The 13,340-nt window shown below is 49.8% G+C and overlaps 1 protein-coding gene and 1 long non-coding RNA gene across 2 annotated transcripts in view; both read right to left on the bottom strand.

Annotated features, from left to right (window-relative positions):
• Positions 1-13,340, bottom strand: part of MAML2 (mastermind like transcriptional coactivator 2) — a 213,572-nt gene that overhangs the window by 184,401 nt on the left and 15,831 nt on the right. The window lies entirely within an intron of this gene.
• LOC310892808 lies at positions 8,548-12,639 on the bottom strand. The gene is made up of 2 exons (XR_014578469.1): positions 12,561-12,639; positions 8,548-12,485 (listed from the first exon to the last, which is right to left on the bottom strand). It is a non-coding gene; the product is annotated as an uncharacterized lncRNA (long non-coding RNA).

The following is a 13,340-nucleotide window of genomic DNA, read 5'->3' as shown; positions in this document are numbered from 1 at the left end:
GATGACCGTTTCCTACATCATCATTCAAAGCCCCCAGTCACTCCCTAACCACGGGGAAAACCAAGCCTGTAACCACCAACAAAGTAAGGTTTGCATCCAGCTCAGATACAAACTGTTTCTGTGCTCAAGAAAACAGCACTATGCCTAAAATGTCATTTATAGCGTCATGTGTCTCCTCTTGGACTCCTCAGACCACATCAAAACCGCTGTCCCCAGCCAGCTCTTAACAGGAGTTGACTAAAGCCAATGAGAACTTGGCCATAGCTGTATGAATTATGGGCCCGTAGTTTTTTCCTCGTGAAAAGACACAGATATTTTTATTATAACCTCTGCTCTTTGCTGTCCTCGGTATTTTGCTCATGTTTGTAGGAGTTTTCTACAGAAATAAGTAGCCCGTGTCACATCTGGGAAGCCCGAATAGGCACAGGAGAACATTTCCAACTATGGGTGCTGACTGTGACCACACGTAACAGCACCGAGCTCAGCTGAAAGCCTGTCCGTATGCACTACCAAGGAAGTTTTTAAAGATGCCCTTTGAACTTAGGGAGCACATTTCACATGAGAATATCACCCTGGCTTCCTCAGCACATCAGTCTGCTTCAGGTCTAGGAACAAACGTAATGGTCAACCCAGGTGGGAAGCCTAAGGACTGATTCTGATAGGGCTAAAGCTGGAATCCACGTCACCAAGAGGATCAAAATATTGATACTCCTGCTTTCCAGAGAGGGAGAACTTACACAATACTCCGGGAGAATGCCAAGCCAGGCTTTGACTGAAAGGCAGTTGTTGTTCTGAATCCTCTAATGCTGGGCTCGACCACAGGGCTGACTGCCTTGCTCAGCAGCATCATAAAGCACTGGCCGTTTGGTCAAAGACTTACTAACCTGCTCAAAAATATTCCAAAAGTCAGTTTAAAATGGTGAGGAAGGAAAAAAAAAATGGAAAGGAGGCACAGTACTACTTTTTGATCCTGGAGTGACTGTAGTAACCGTAATCTTTTCTATCTGGCTGCTCTTCACAGTAAAGTAATGAAAATGATGTCAAGACATAATAATTTGCTAAACATCTAGAGGGGAAAGGAAACCCAAATAATAGACAGCATAGATTTAAAATGAGCGTTTCCTTTTTTGTTAAAAACACGCAGTTGCCAATGGATAAAATCGAAAAGGAGAAATAATTCAGCATGCCAGAATAGGGCCACTGTGATGTGGTTTGAAAACTGGCTGAAGGTTCATAACCGAAGGCTGGTGCTCATGTAAATGTAATGAGTTTTGCCCTGTGAGGCAACGCATGAATCAGTGTATTAAGGTAGATTTTATTTAGTACTTATTAATGACCTGAAAGGAGAAATAAACAGTTCTGGAATGAAATTGCCGACTGTGAACAGAATGGGAGAAACCGCAAGGAACAATGAAAACAGAGAAATACTGCAAATAGAAATAAACTCGCAGTGAGAAAATGCAAGAAGCCGAAATTAAATTCAGGCATAAAACCGGCACCTTGTTCTTGTGGAAGATAACTACTCGGATTATGTGCACCCAGCAAGGTGGAGTCCAAGTGCAGATTCTGAAAAGAGGCTGAAAATAATGAAGGATGGGCAAATGAGTGCCCGAAACAGGCACACTCGGAGATGTGGAGCCTAAAAGGTATTTAGGGTGCCAGCTGGCACTCATTTCTACGGGAGGTAGCTCCCTCTGTCCTTCCAAGAACTTAGACTCATGGCACAGCATCACCAAGCAGAGGGCATCCGTCTTCAACCCACCCAGACAGGCAGAAGAGGAGTGAGCACGGACAGAAGGAATGAGTTGAAGTGCTTGAATCCCACCGGTGCTGGGATCCCAGGAGGGAATCCATGAGCGAGGCCGAGCCAACGGGGCTGCCCTTCGCTGTGCTGGCGGGCGGTGGGTTTGCTGGGGCTCAGCTCCAGCCCTGAGGGCTTTGGGCAGCCGTTACGGTGGTGCTGTGCTGGAGAGGGTGAGAGGGATGGGGACTGATCGTCCCCCGGCAAGCCCGGGATGAAGAAGGGGGGAAAGTGGCCAAACCCCACCTTTTTTCCACCTCCTCCCAACTTCCTCTCGGCATGAGGTAGGATTGGGGCCAGAAGGCAAGAAAACCGTGATTTATGAGGAAAACTGAGGAGCTGCATGGACAGTCTGGCAAGAAATAAGTGGGATGAGAGAACAGAGATAACAACCTGCAAATATTTGAAGGGTATAAAAAACAAACTGGGAGGCAAAGAATTTAGGGCCCATCTTCCACAAAGCGCTCAGCCTCCTTTAGCTATTTGCATCGGCCTTTGTCTGGTACACACAGAGAAAGGAGAGCTGGGCCCTCCTGAAGATCACTTACGTAAATGCAATGAGAGATGGAAACAGGAATGCGAATCTGGGAAAAGACACCCTGATGCTGTGATGCACGAGGCTGTGGGACTGCATCCCGAGGAAGTTTCATAGCTTGGGCCTTTTAAAGTTGGACCGAAGAAAGCATTAGCAGTAGCCCTGCAGGGAATCTGTGCTTCTGCAGGGAGAAAGGGAAGCTCTTCGCACCAGTAGGTGTTTTCCTGATCGGCCTGAAACTTTTAATTACGCAGCGCAGGTTCACCCTTGGGCACGTTACAGGAAAAAGAGCGTTTTCAGCCCGAACCCGCAGCTTCCCTGCCTCCCCGAGCTCTCCCCCATTTGCAAACAATTGCGAAGGTGGAAGAATTCAGCGAGCAGATGTAGCCTGCCCCCCTAGTCCCATCTGTTCACATCAGAAAACCACCACGCAATCTGGCACGGGGAGCGCTCGCCGCTCAAGATAGACTCTGGCCTGGGCTCGGAGGGGAGAGGGAAGGGGGGGGCCGGGGAGGGGCGGTGGCGGCGGGTCACAGGCGCTGCCAGCGCTGTGTGGGAAGCTCGAACAGCATCTGCCAGCACCGCCACTGCCTCCGGTCGGAGCGAGATCCTCCAGCAAGGTCTGTCAAAATACGAGGAGCCCGCTTCATCCCCCTGCACGCGCATCATCCCACCAGCGGCGGCAGGGAGACGTCTCTCGCTCGCCGGCTGGCTGGGGGGGGGGAAATCTGAATTTTGGGGATGTAGGCATGGGAGGAGCGTTGGAGAGAAGGCTGAAATAAATGGCTGTTCAAGTGCAGCGTGAAAAGCGGGGGATTATGGGCTGCAGGCTGGACATTTGCTTTCCTGCACTGCAAGTAGTTAACAAGGCACCCTTGAACGGGGTAAAACCCCAGTGATTTGGGGGCCTCAGGGTTGTAGGCTCCTGCTTCTCCCCTGCAAGTCTGACTCAGGGCGAGCCCTTCTTACTCTCTCTTCCTGGCTCCCAGCTCCTCCTGCAGCCTCTCGGCTCGGCTGGAGCTGCTCCAGCCCGCTCGGGAGCCGGCGAGGCAGCGGCGAGGTGATGGAGCTGCGGTGTGACAGCCACCGGCGCCGGGCAGGGAGCGGAGACGGCTCTGCCAGCCCCTGCTCCTCCCAAGCCTCCTCCTCCTCCGTCTGCAGAAACAGGCTGACAGCGCTTTGCTCCTTCTCGAGGGTGTTTGCAGAGATGTAGATCGAGAAAGCGTGCAGCTAGCGGCCAGGTATGCACCTTTAGGCGAGTGTCCAGGCTACATTACAGCCCCAAGCTGCCCTCTGGTTCTGCCTACGACAAAAGCGGCGTAAGAAAAGCACGCACCAAGGTGCAGCATTAATGATTAGAAACGCACACAGCCTGCTTCGAAGTAAATAGAGAGACGTAACATCAATGAAACATTGCAACGCGGTTCCTCCCCCACTGCCGGCGTAGCTCAGCCCCGCACACGTGAGATCACCAAATATTCATGGGAACAGGCAAAGCCACAGCGCTCTTCTCCTACCGACAGCCGAGGTACAAACTCTGCTTTTAATTATTATTATTTCTTTTTTGATTCATACATTTTCTTGCCTTGGTGTTTGGGGGTGCTTAATATCCTCTGGGAAAGATAAACATCAGTGATCATTTTAGGCCTGTATGACCTTGCTGAGGAGTAACATGACTCCGTGCAGGGCTGAGAGCAGACTTGGCAGAGCCTCGTTGTAAGGAAGTCTTCTATTGTGCAGACTTGCTTTGCCTGTGAAGCAATATGTTTTTTTGTCTTGCAGAGCGAAGCGCGGAGAAAAGGCTCAGCCTGCACCAAACCCTTGCAGAAAAGGCCTGACTCATTTTCAGAAAACCAGGCAGGATCACAGGCGGAAGTAATAACTGGCCTGCGAAGCTGAGCACTTTAAAACCCTGCTCTTGATTCACCCTCACGACGGCGAAGGAAGAAGACAGCAAACGACGGCGAAAAACACGGCACATTCTGTTCGGTTTTAATCGGTGTCTGATTTATGACAGGTTTCACTAAATCTTTAAAAAAAAAAACACAAAAAAACGCCCACCCTGACATCTCCGCCGATGTTTTCTTTCAAACTAACAAAGCAGCGTTTCAAATTCCTGACCACGTCTTGGTTGGCCAACAGCAGAGCCTCTTTCCCTAACAAAATGATTTGTTGTAGCAGAGAGTGGAGTAAGCCACAACAGCTGTAAATCTGCATGCTGCTCCTCTGCGCAGCCCCGCTGCACCTGCAGGTGAACTTTCAGTTCTGGGGCTGAAACAAACAGCCCTCGCAATAAATGAATTTATGAGCTGTCACCCGTCCCAGCTACTGCAGGGCACTCGAGGCGCGGATGGAGTTATGAACAAGGGGAGGGTTATTACCAAAGCAGCATAATGCAATTATTTTTAATGCTGCTTCCACCTAGTCTATGGCGCCTTTTAAGCCCTCTGCAATTTTGCCAGGGAAGCCCAGGGCACTGCAACAGTGAGATCTCTTCTTCTTCTCCTCTCGCCTCCCGCTCCCTACATGCTCCATGTCCATCTGCACCTGCAGCTGGTGTTCCTGGGCATGTGTGCTGCGGCACCCCAGGCAGCCCTTGCCCCTTCCTGCCCAGCCCTGAACAAAAAGGCACTCATTCAAGGTAAAGGAGCGTGGCCACGTTCACCCAAACTGCGTGCAACTTTCAGCACACAAGAAATGCAGGCCTCGTGATGCCCTCACGGACTTCGGCAGTCTCTGCCATACCAGGAAGAATGTGGCAGGATGGAGATCCCTTCGGTTACATGTGTGTGGGCCAATTTCTAAGCAGTGGTGCTACCGAATAATCATAGAACCACAGCATGGTTTGGGTTGGAAGGGACCTTAAAGCCCACCCAGCTCCACCCCCCTGCCATGGGCAGGGACACCTCCCACCAGACCAGGTTGCCCAAAGCCCCATCCAGCCTGGCCTTGAGCACCTCCAGGGATGGGGCATCCACAGCTTCTCTGGGCAGCCTGTGCCAGGGCCTCACCACCCTCTGAGGGAAGAATTTCTTCTGAATATAACTTGAATATAATCTAAATTGAGTCTCTTTTAGTTTAAAGCCATTCCCCCTTGTCCTATCACCGCACCCCCTGACACAGAGTCCCTCCCCAGCTTTCCTGTAGCCCCCTTTAGGTACTGGCAGGCCGCTGTAAGGTCTCCCCGGAGCCTTCTCTTCTCCAGGCTGAACAACCCCAACTCCCTCAGCCTGTCTTGGCAGGAGAGGTGCTCCAGCACCTTGATCATCTTTGTGGACCTCCTCTGTAATTGTTTTAACACATCCATGTCCTTTTTGTGCTGAGAGCCCTAGAGCTGAACGCAGGGCTCCAGGTGGGGTCTCAGGAGAGCAGAGCAGAGGGGGACAATCCCCTCCCTCACCCTGCTGGCCACACTGCTTTTGACGCAGCCCAGGATACGGCTGGCTTTCTGGGCTGCAAGTGCACATTGACAGCTCATGTCAAGCTTCTCATCTACCAACCACAGCAGAAAGCAGTTCCCAGGCCCCCAGGAACTTCCAGCATATCCACTCCACAAACTTATCTTCGATGTCTAGTTCCCATTAGAGGTGATCCGAAGGAAGTGGAAAACCTGTCTTCCACAGCTCCAGGAAAAGGAAGGCACACTCCCACGGCTGTGTCGACATGCCACATGAAGCAGTTTGCCTGTGCGTCCATAAACCTTCTGCCCGGCTGGGAATAAAGAAATACTGCAGGAGCTCACAGCAAGGCTCTGTGGGGAGGAGATGGGCAATACGGATATCTGCTCATCCCTCATCTCCGCAGCTGTCCATGCTATTGCCACCACCCTTGGCTTTAATTAATCTCCTAATTGTGACCTTTCCTTCTCACTTAGCTAGCCTGAAGTGCTGCTACCTGTCAGAAGGTAAGGCATCAGGGAGAAGACGCCACCAAGACGACCTGAGAAGACTTCGGTGTGTACACGAGCAGCTTTATACGTTGCTGCCTACTAAAAAAGCCATCAGGAGGAGGTTGCAGCTAGGTTTGAGGAGAGGTTACGGCTTCTCACCAGCTGCCTCTCTGCCGCTGCCCTGCAGCTCACGGGAGCCCGATGCAAACAGATCCTGCACCCTGGGACCAAGGGAAGGAGTACACACAGGTTTTCTGCCCTCCTCTGCCCACCTTACCCCAGTCCTGCCAGCTTTCATTCCCTAACACCTGCAGAGGAACACAAGGCTCATTGATACGGGTATCTGGGGCTTGGAAATGGTATAAGCTAACAGAGCTGGCCCTGCTGTTGGACATTTCCTTAGCTGGGCCTGACTCAATAGCTGCTAAAACCATTTCTCCCTTGGGGAAGGAAAATAAAACAGGAGCTCCGGAAACTGACTTCCCAAATTTCTCTGCCACCACAGCGTGCATAACCTCAGAAAATTGCTGCTGCAGCTCATACCAGCCAGCTCCTCTCCGGCTAGTGGGAGAAAAGCTGAGAAGTGTTAAGGTTCTCGGAGCAAGAAACATCAGTAGTCCTTTGGATGGAGCAGCACACAAAAGATTATGCATTTTCAAGATGTGGTTCAGTTTAAGGATAAACATATTTGTGGATACTTTCACTGTGCACTCAGTAGAAGCTTTTCCTTTGGAAGGCAGTGGTACAGCTGGTTCCAAGTGTCAGTAAGAAGCTCAGCCTTCATGCTCACCAACTGCTAAAAACAATCCCTTTATTTCATAATACCTCACCGCTTTTAGGTCCATCTGCATCTGTTGTTTTCTTACTTTTGTTGCTGAAAAGACTTGGAAGAAATTACCCCCTGGGGTAAACCAGTGCGTTGCAGCTGATATCAGTAGTGCTGTACCAGTTTGCACCAGCGGCAAATCTGGCCCCAGCCACACGAGAATCAGGAAGCTGAGGTTATAGAAAGGGTTATTTGCACTACAGGAATGAATGACAGAGCAGTTTCAGTTTCCTGTGTGAACGCACTTCTTGCGTCCCTCACTTTTGGTCTTTATCACACACTGCATCCCAAGCACAGCAGGCTGCGAGGGAACATTAAAGATGTTGCAGAGCTCATTAAGACGAGTGTCGCTTAACACGTAGCTACCAGACCTCTGTGTGGAGGACACAAACTTCGGTACTGAACCAGCAACGTCACAAAACAACTGGCAGTGAAGAGCAAAAGAGAAAAAAAAATAATAATGCAGCATAAAAGCAACCCTTCTGAGCAGGGCGGTAGCTTTAAAGCAACAACTGCCCAACCTCCTGGGGAAGTCCTCTGCTGGTGCAAACTGTCACAGCTTTATCAGACTTGGCTATTTGCAGCAATTGCTTTGTCCCACTGTGTTTGGGGCAGAAGGTTAGTCCGCTTCTCTTTGCAGCAGCGGTAAACCTTTGGAGATGTTGCAGCCCCCAAAGTATCTGGAAAATCAGTTTCCAAGATACATCCTGTTAAATACAGCACGGGGGCAAGGGGTTCACAGACAAACCATGGCTGGATCCCACGGTGGTATCTACTCTTTAGCTCTTATCTCGATCCCAGTGAAATCAATAGGTGTTTCTGTCACTTCCCATGTCGGCAAGACCCATTCCCGACATCTTGGTTAGAGCTCCCAGCTCTATCCCCAAATAATGCCAGCCAGCCTAACATCAGTGACTGTGACAATACACACAGGTGGTTTTTTTTTTTAATCTTTGAAAGTAAACAGGTGATGCTCTTGGCTGCTGCTCAGAAGGAGTCTCATATTGCCAGAAGTTTTGCGGGATTCACCTCCTGAGTAAGATCACAGGAGGACTGCAAGCATCAGATGTTTGTCTCTGACTGCCAGGGAGCCAAGATTTCCCTGGGTGTTCTCCGATCACACCCTAAAGAAAGTCATTTGCTTTACCCTGCTCTTCTAGAAATCGGAGCTTTGCAAGATGGTAATTTATGGTGAATATTTACAACACCTTTCCCTGAGCACTGTGTTTTAAAATAACATTTCTAGATGCATCTGTTAAAACACTGAACAGTTAGGCAGGAAATTCTGATTAAAAAGAGAAAAATCAGAGAACTACTTCCACGAGAGTAGTTTGCTACAGAAAATGATTTTTTGTCAATGTCAAGAAGCCCTGACAGCAAGAAGACTCCCGAGCACAACCCTGCCATTCCCCACCTGTGCTCAGACACACTCCTGGAAGAGGCTCGTGCTTCTGGATCAATTGAATATGACATGAGAACACGGCATGGCAGCCAAGGTTGCAGGGAAAAGTCGCCCTTCCAACAAATAAAACAATGCAGCTGTGTTGCAATACTTCAGAATAATCCTGACAACCTATACCTAGTCGCTGTACGCTCGGAGGGAATAAATTGCTTTGAGATCTGCCCATGGCAAGTGCTTTGTAAAAGGCACGCACTGCTATTAATTCCACCTCCAGGGAATAATGGCACTACTCAGAGTATGGGAAGTTCAGCATGAGGATAGTTTTGTGCTGGATCCGGGCCTCGATTCATTTTTTTCCCCTGTTTACACTATGTATTTACTTTTTGCACTTCATTCAGGATAGATAATGAAAACAGTATAGTCTGCTTCCACTTTTGTTTCTGGAACAGATCAAAGGCTTTAATGGACTCGGGCTCAGCAGAACTCTAAATGCTCCTTTCTGTACAGATACAGCCAATTAAAGAGCCCTGTTGGCTTCCAGGAGGATTACTTGAGATCTCATTATTTGCACTGCTCTGAATTCAGTCCTTAGAAGAGAGTGGACACATTCTGCCAAAAAAAAAAAAAAAAGGAAAAAAAGGAAAAAAATATGGAAAATAGCAAAGGATTTTTTTTTTGCATCTCCTGTATTTAATGCAATCAGCCTCAGCAAAGTGCACTGCACTCCTGCTCGTTAAAGCGGGCCCGTCCTTTTTTTGTTGTTGTTGTTCCTGCCTTGGAATCGCTACAGAGGGATAAAGTTCTGCACGGCTCACTCACTCGCACAGTTGTAATAAGTCAGAGCAGGCTGGCTCCCTGCCCACCACAACACAAACTCCCCTGAAGTCTCCAGCTTTTCCATGGCAACCCCGCAGTCATCAACACAGCAAACAATTGCTGCAGCCCCTGCCCGTCTCCCCTCTTAGCATGGAGAAGGAGAGCGTTGCGCCCAGCCCCTGGACCTGGGCTAATTATCAGGAGAGAAAGGAGACAGCGGCCGAGATCCTGATCCCCTCTGCGCGGAGCTTTAGGTGAGATCGAAAGGAAAAAGCACCGAAATGCTCAGCGTAACTCGGTGTACTTTTGCTTAAATGAAAAGGTTGTTGCTGCGTGTACAAGACGTGAAAACCAGAACGTGCGAGCATCGCTGAGCCTGCCCAGGGTGCAAACAGCATCACAAAGCAAGGCTCCGAGGAGTCCGAGGGTCTGATCCTTGCCGTGTCTTCTGCCAGGCCTGGCTTTCTGGGGATGACAGCAGCCTGAGGATGCCGCGGACAGGACCGTCCCCAGCACCGCTCATGATCCCCACGGGGAAGGAGCAGTAGCAGTGCAGGGGCCTGACTTGCCGCTGCTTCGCGTTGGCATCCTCCACACCTGTGCAAATAAGGGCCAGGAGCAGGACTGAACCCCACCGTCCCCATCTGGTAGCGTTTTACTCCCTCCGAACAGCTACGTAAGACCTCACAAGCTGCAAGGCAATAGAAAGTGAAGCCCAGAAGGCCCCAAAAGCCTTACTTAAAGTGAGGGCTCGTGGTTTTCAAGCTGTGGTCTGCAGACCCACGAGGGTTTGAGGACTGCTTCTGAAGGGTCTGTGAAAGCTAAGTCTGGAAAGGAAGTCAACGGCCTTGAGGCTTAAACTAGTTATAAGCAAACCGTCATCTGCACTGGAGAACTTTTAGAGGACCTACAATTTGTAAAAGACCGAAAGGCATGTTCACAGGCACGCTTTTATAGCCCATCGTAGACATATCAAGAACCTGCTCCATGCGAGGAAAGCTACCCTGTTATGGGATAATGTGAGAGTATGCACAACAGCGTGACTATGGGAAGTTCGCTGCCATTAAACCTCACCAGCACAAATTCAGGAGCGGATATAGTTTTCCTGGCTTAAGGAATATTATAATTTGTTTGGAATATGCTTTTGCTGGTTTAGCTTTGAGGGTCTCATTAAAGTAAAAAGCTTTGTAGGCTGGAAATACCACAGGCAGACTCACTTTTGTGGACAAAGTAGAATTTCGAAGGTAAATTGGCCCCAAAACAGCCATTTCCAATTCAAATCCTGATGCGAAAAAAGGAAAAAAAAAAGTCTTTCAGGCTTAACAAAATTATTTAGCTATTTTTATAACATTCGAAAAAATGATTTCTCTGGAAAAAGTTCAAAATGCAAATAATACACCGAGTACTGAGGCTTAAGTGGAGGCTTAGGTAATAGCGTGCTTCCAGCACGCCTGGTGTCGGAGCGAGCCTGCCCGAAGGTACAGACCTTCCCCTGGACCAGTGACCCGAGGGTGTCAGTCTCCACGACAAAATCCCACCACTGTTCCTCTTTCTTTGCTGGCACACGTGTGACTAAGGCACCGCGGGCCACAGTCCCTTGTACAGAAGGTTTGAAGGCTGCCTCGGTTCAGGACGACCTGTGGGTGAATTTGTCCATCCTTTGGGGCAAACGGTGCAAGCAGGAATCGCAGGAAGGATTTTGGTGCATTACCAGCAGCACCTCAGTTACACGGGTTTTGGTCCGAGTGAGTGCAGAACTGCACTAAAGGACGCCCTCAGCCAGATTTAACCTGCTCAGAAGGTTAAGAGACTCGGTCAGAGACTTTCTGATGTGGACAGCAAGTGCTTTAACCAAGAGGGTGAGCTTTCTACACACGGCTCAGGTCGGAGCTGCAGCTACTACCACAAGCTGGATACCCTTAACTAACGCCAAGTTTAACTCTCCCTGACATCAACATTACTTTGCACGATGCCCGAAGTGTGATGAGGTCCTACTGCTATGTCCGATGCCATCTCAAGATTGCTTCACCCCGGCTGCTGGATGACATCTGCACAGCACAGGTGCCAAAATACAACCCGCTGGCCAGGGTGTGTTGTGCATTCGTTTCTGTGGCTCATCCACAGAGGAAATGAGTCTCTCAGCTGCTACCCTAAAAAAGCTGGTTCTGCAGCCCACACTATGATAGCTCATAAATTTAATTCTAGAGGTCCCTGACCTCTAGAGTTTGGTGGTGGTGGAAGCAGCGGTTAGCACACAAGTCTCTGTGTGTTAACTTGAACAAGGACGCAAAAAAAAGAGAGGTTATCTTCTGTTTATGTACTGATGACCTGAACAAAGCCAGTCAACCCAGGCTGAGTTCTGCTGAGAAAATCGTTTTCAATATGATTTTTCCTTAGCTTAAGAACATAAAATTTCATTTTAGGCTCGGTGCAGGTTCTTGTTTCTTCAGTGGACACACGACCACCGTCTGTTCTGTGAACAGCTGTCATCAGTTCAGCCACAGGGCCTGCTGCAGACACCACAACACTCAGCTCCCTCCTGGGACTCTGGGAACTGCGTGATGCACTTCCACAGCAGCCTCAGAACCTACAAATCCTACAGACCCAGAAGAGTAATACGGAGCTTTGCGTTAATCTGCCTCAGCTGCGGGTGAGTTCCTGTCGGTAGGCTCAGGAGCCTAAGGGGAGCTGTGACGTTCCCTCCTCTCTCCTCCGTGGGCCGCTGGCGGTGGCTGCAGACATGCACCAGGAGGTGAGCCCCGAGGGGATGCCTCAGCTGGAGACCAGATTGGATTCCACGAGAGCAAAGATCAAATGGCTTATTAACCAGCTGAAATTTCAGCCTTGTTGCTATTGGTACGGATTCTCTTCTTTCTCTCATCCAAAAATCATGAGCTCACGTACAAAACCGAAGGGTCCTGCCCCAGCCAGAGGTCTACGTGTTCACTTTCCGCTTTGTACCCAACCACTCCAGGACCTGTCACCTCACACAGAAAGCGTCCCTTGCCACTAGCCACAGCAAACCCAGGTCCCGCTTGCTCATGAATAAGCGCACTTTTTGCCTGCCGTGAGCGGGGAAGGCGCTGTGCCTGCTGCTGCGTGGCTCGTCCTGGCTCCTGCAGGAAGACTTGACACCGCAGTATCCCCTACCTGTGAGGGCAGGGAGCTTTCTGCGTGGCTTCCCGTAGATCCACTGCTCATTTCTGACGCCGTGTCCTAGGAGGGCAGTGTCCCCTTTGACTTGCTGTTTGGGAATTACTTGTTGTGTAAAGCATCTTCCTCAGCACTTACCCACTTGAGTTTCTGCTGCAGTGTAAGTAGGCAGCCCTTTGCCTCAGCAGCAGGAGGAATTGCTGGAAGTATTTCTGTGGTGCAAAAGCAGACACACAAAAAAAGGCAGGGAGATCGGATTAACTAGGGTATCCTAACTATGGTCTGCTGAGGGATGCCACCAGCAAAACTAAGTGGAGACAAGCACTGTCAGTAACTCCATCTCACTCTCACCAGGCAAACCGAGTGAAATCCAAGGGTGCAGAAACCACAGGATTTATTCAGAAAGATAATCTCATTAATAGTGCTCCTGCGTAGAATTACCGGAGGTATTACTGACACCCGTGGCCTTGCATGCGCATTTTGCTGCGAATCCCCTGCAAGACACAGGAAACCTTTCAACGACTCATTCCTGGGCTCCAGATCTCACACTCCCCAGCCCCAAGCAGGCTGAGCCACCAGGTCCCGACCACACAACGCCGTCGGGACACAGAGAGACGAGGTTTGCTGTTTGCAACGCCCAGAGCCCTGCTGGTCAAGCTCTTTTAACCTTTGCTCAGCGTTAACTCTCAGCTTTGCCTCTCTGCCTTGTGCTTTTACCAATTCCCCAATCTCTTTCCTGTCACTCCTTGATAACAAGGTAATAAATGCAGTAAGGATACTGATATGGTAGATTAGATAAGAGAGGCTCATGGGAGACTCTGACCAGCACGGTTGTTCACACAGAACGTAACTGTGTCTCGCTACAGGCAGCTTTGTTTTGCTTTCAGGTGCATGGCTCCTGCAGTCTCGCACCCTCAC

Source organism: Anser anser (genome assembly GCF_964211835.1).
Source record: "Anser anser genome assembly, chromosome: 1".
Lineage (NCBI taxonomy): Eukaryota > Metazoa > Chordata > Aves > Anseriformes > Anatidae > Anser > Anser anser.
This window is presented reverse-complemented; position numbering and strand designations above follow the sequence as displayed.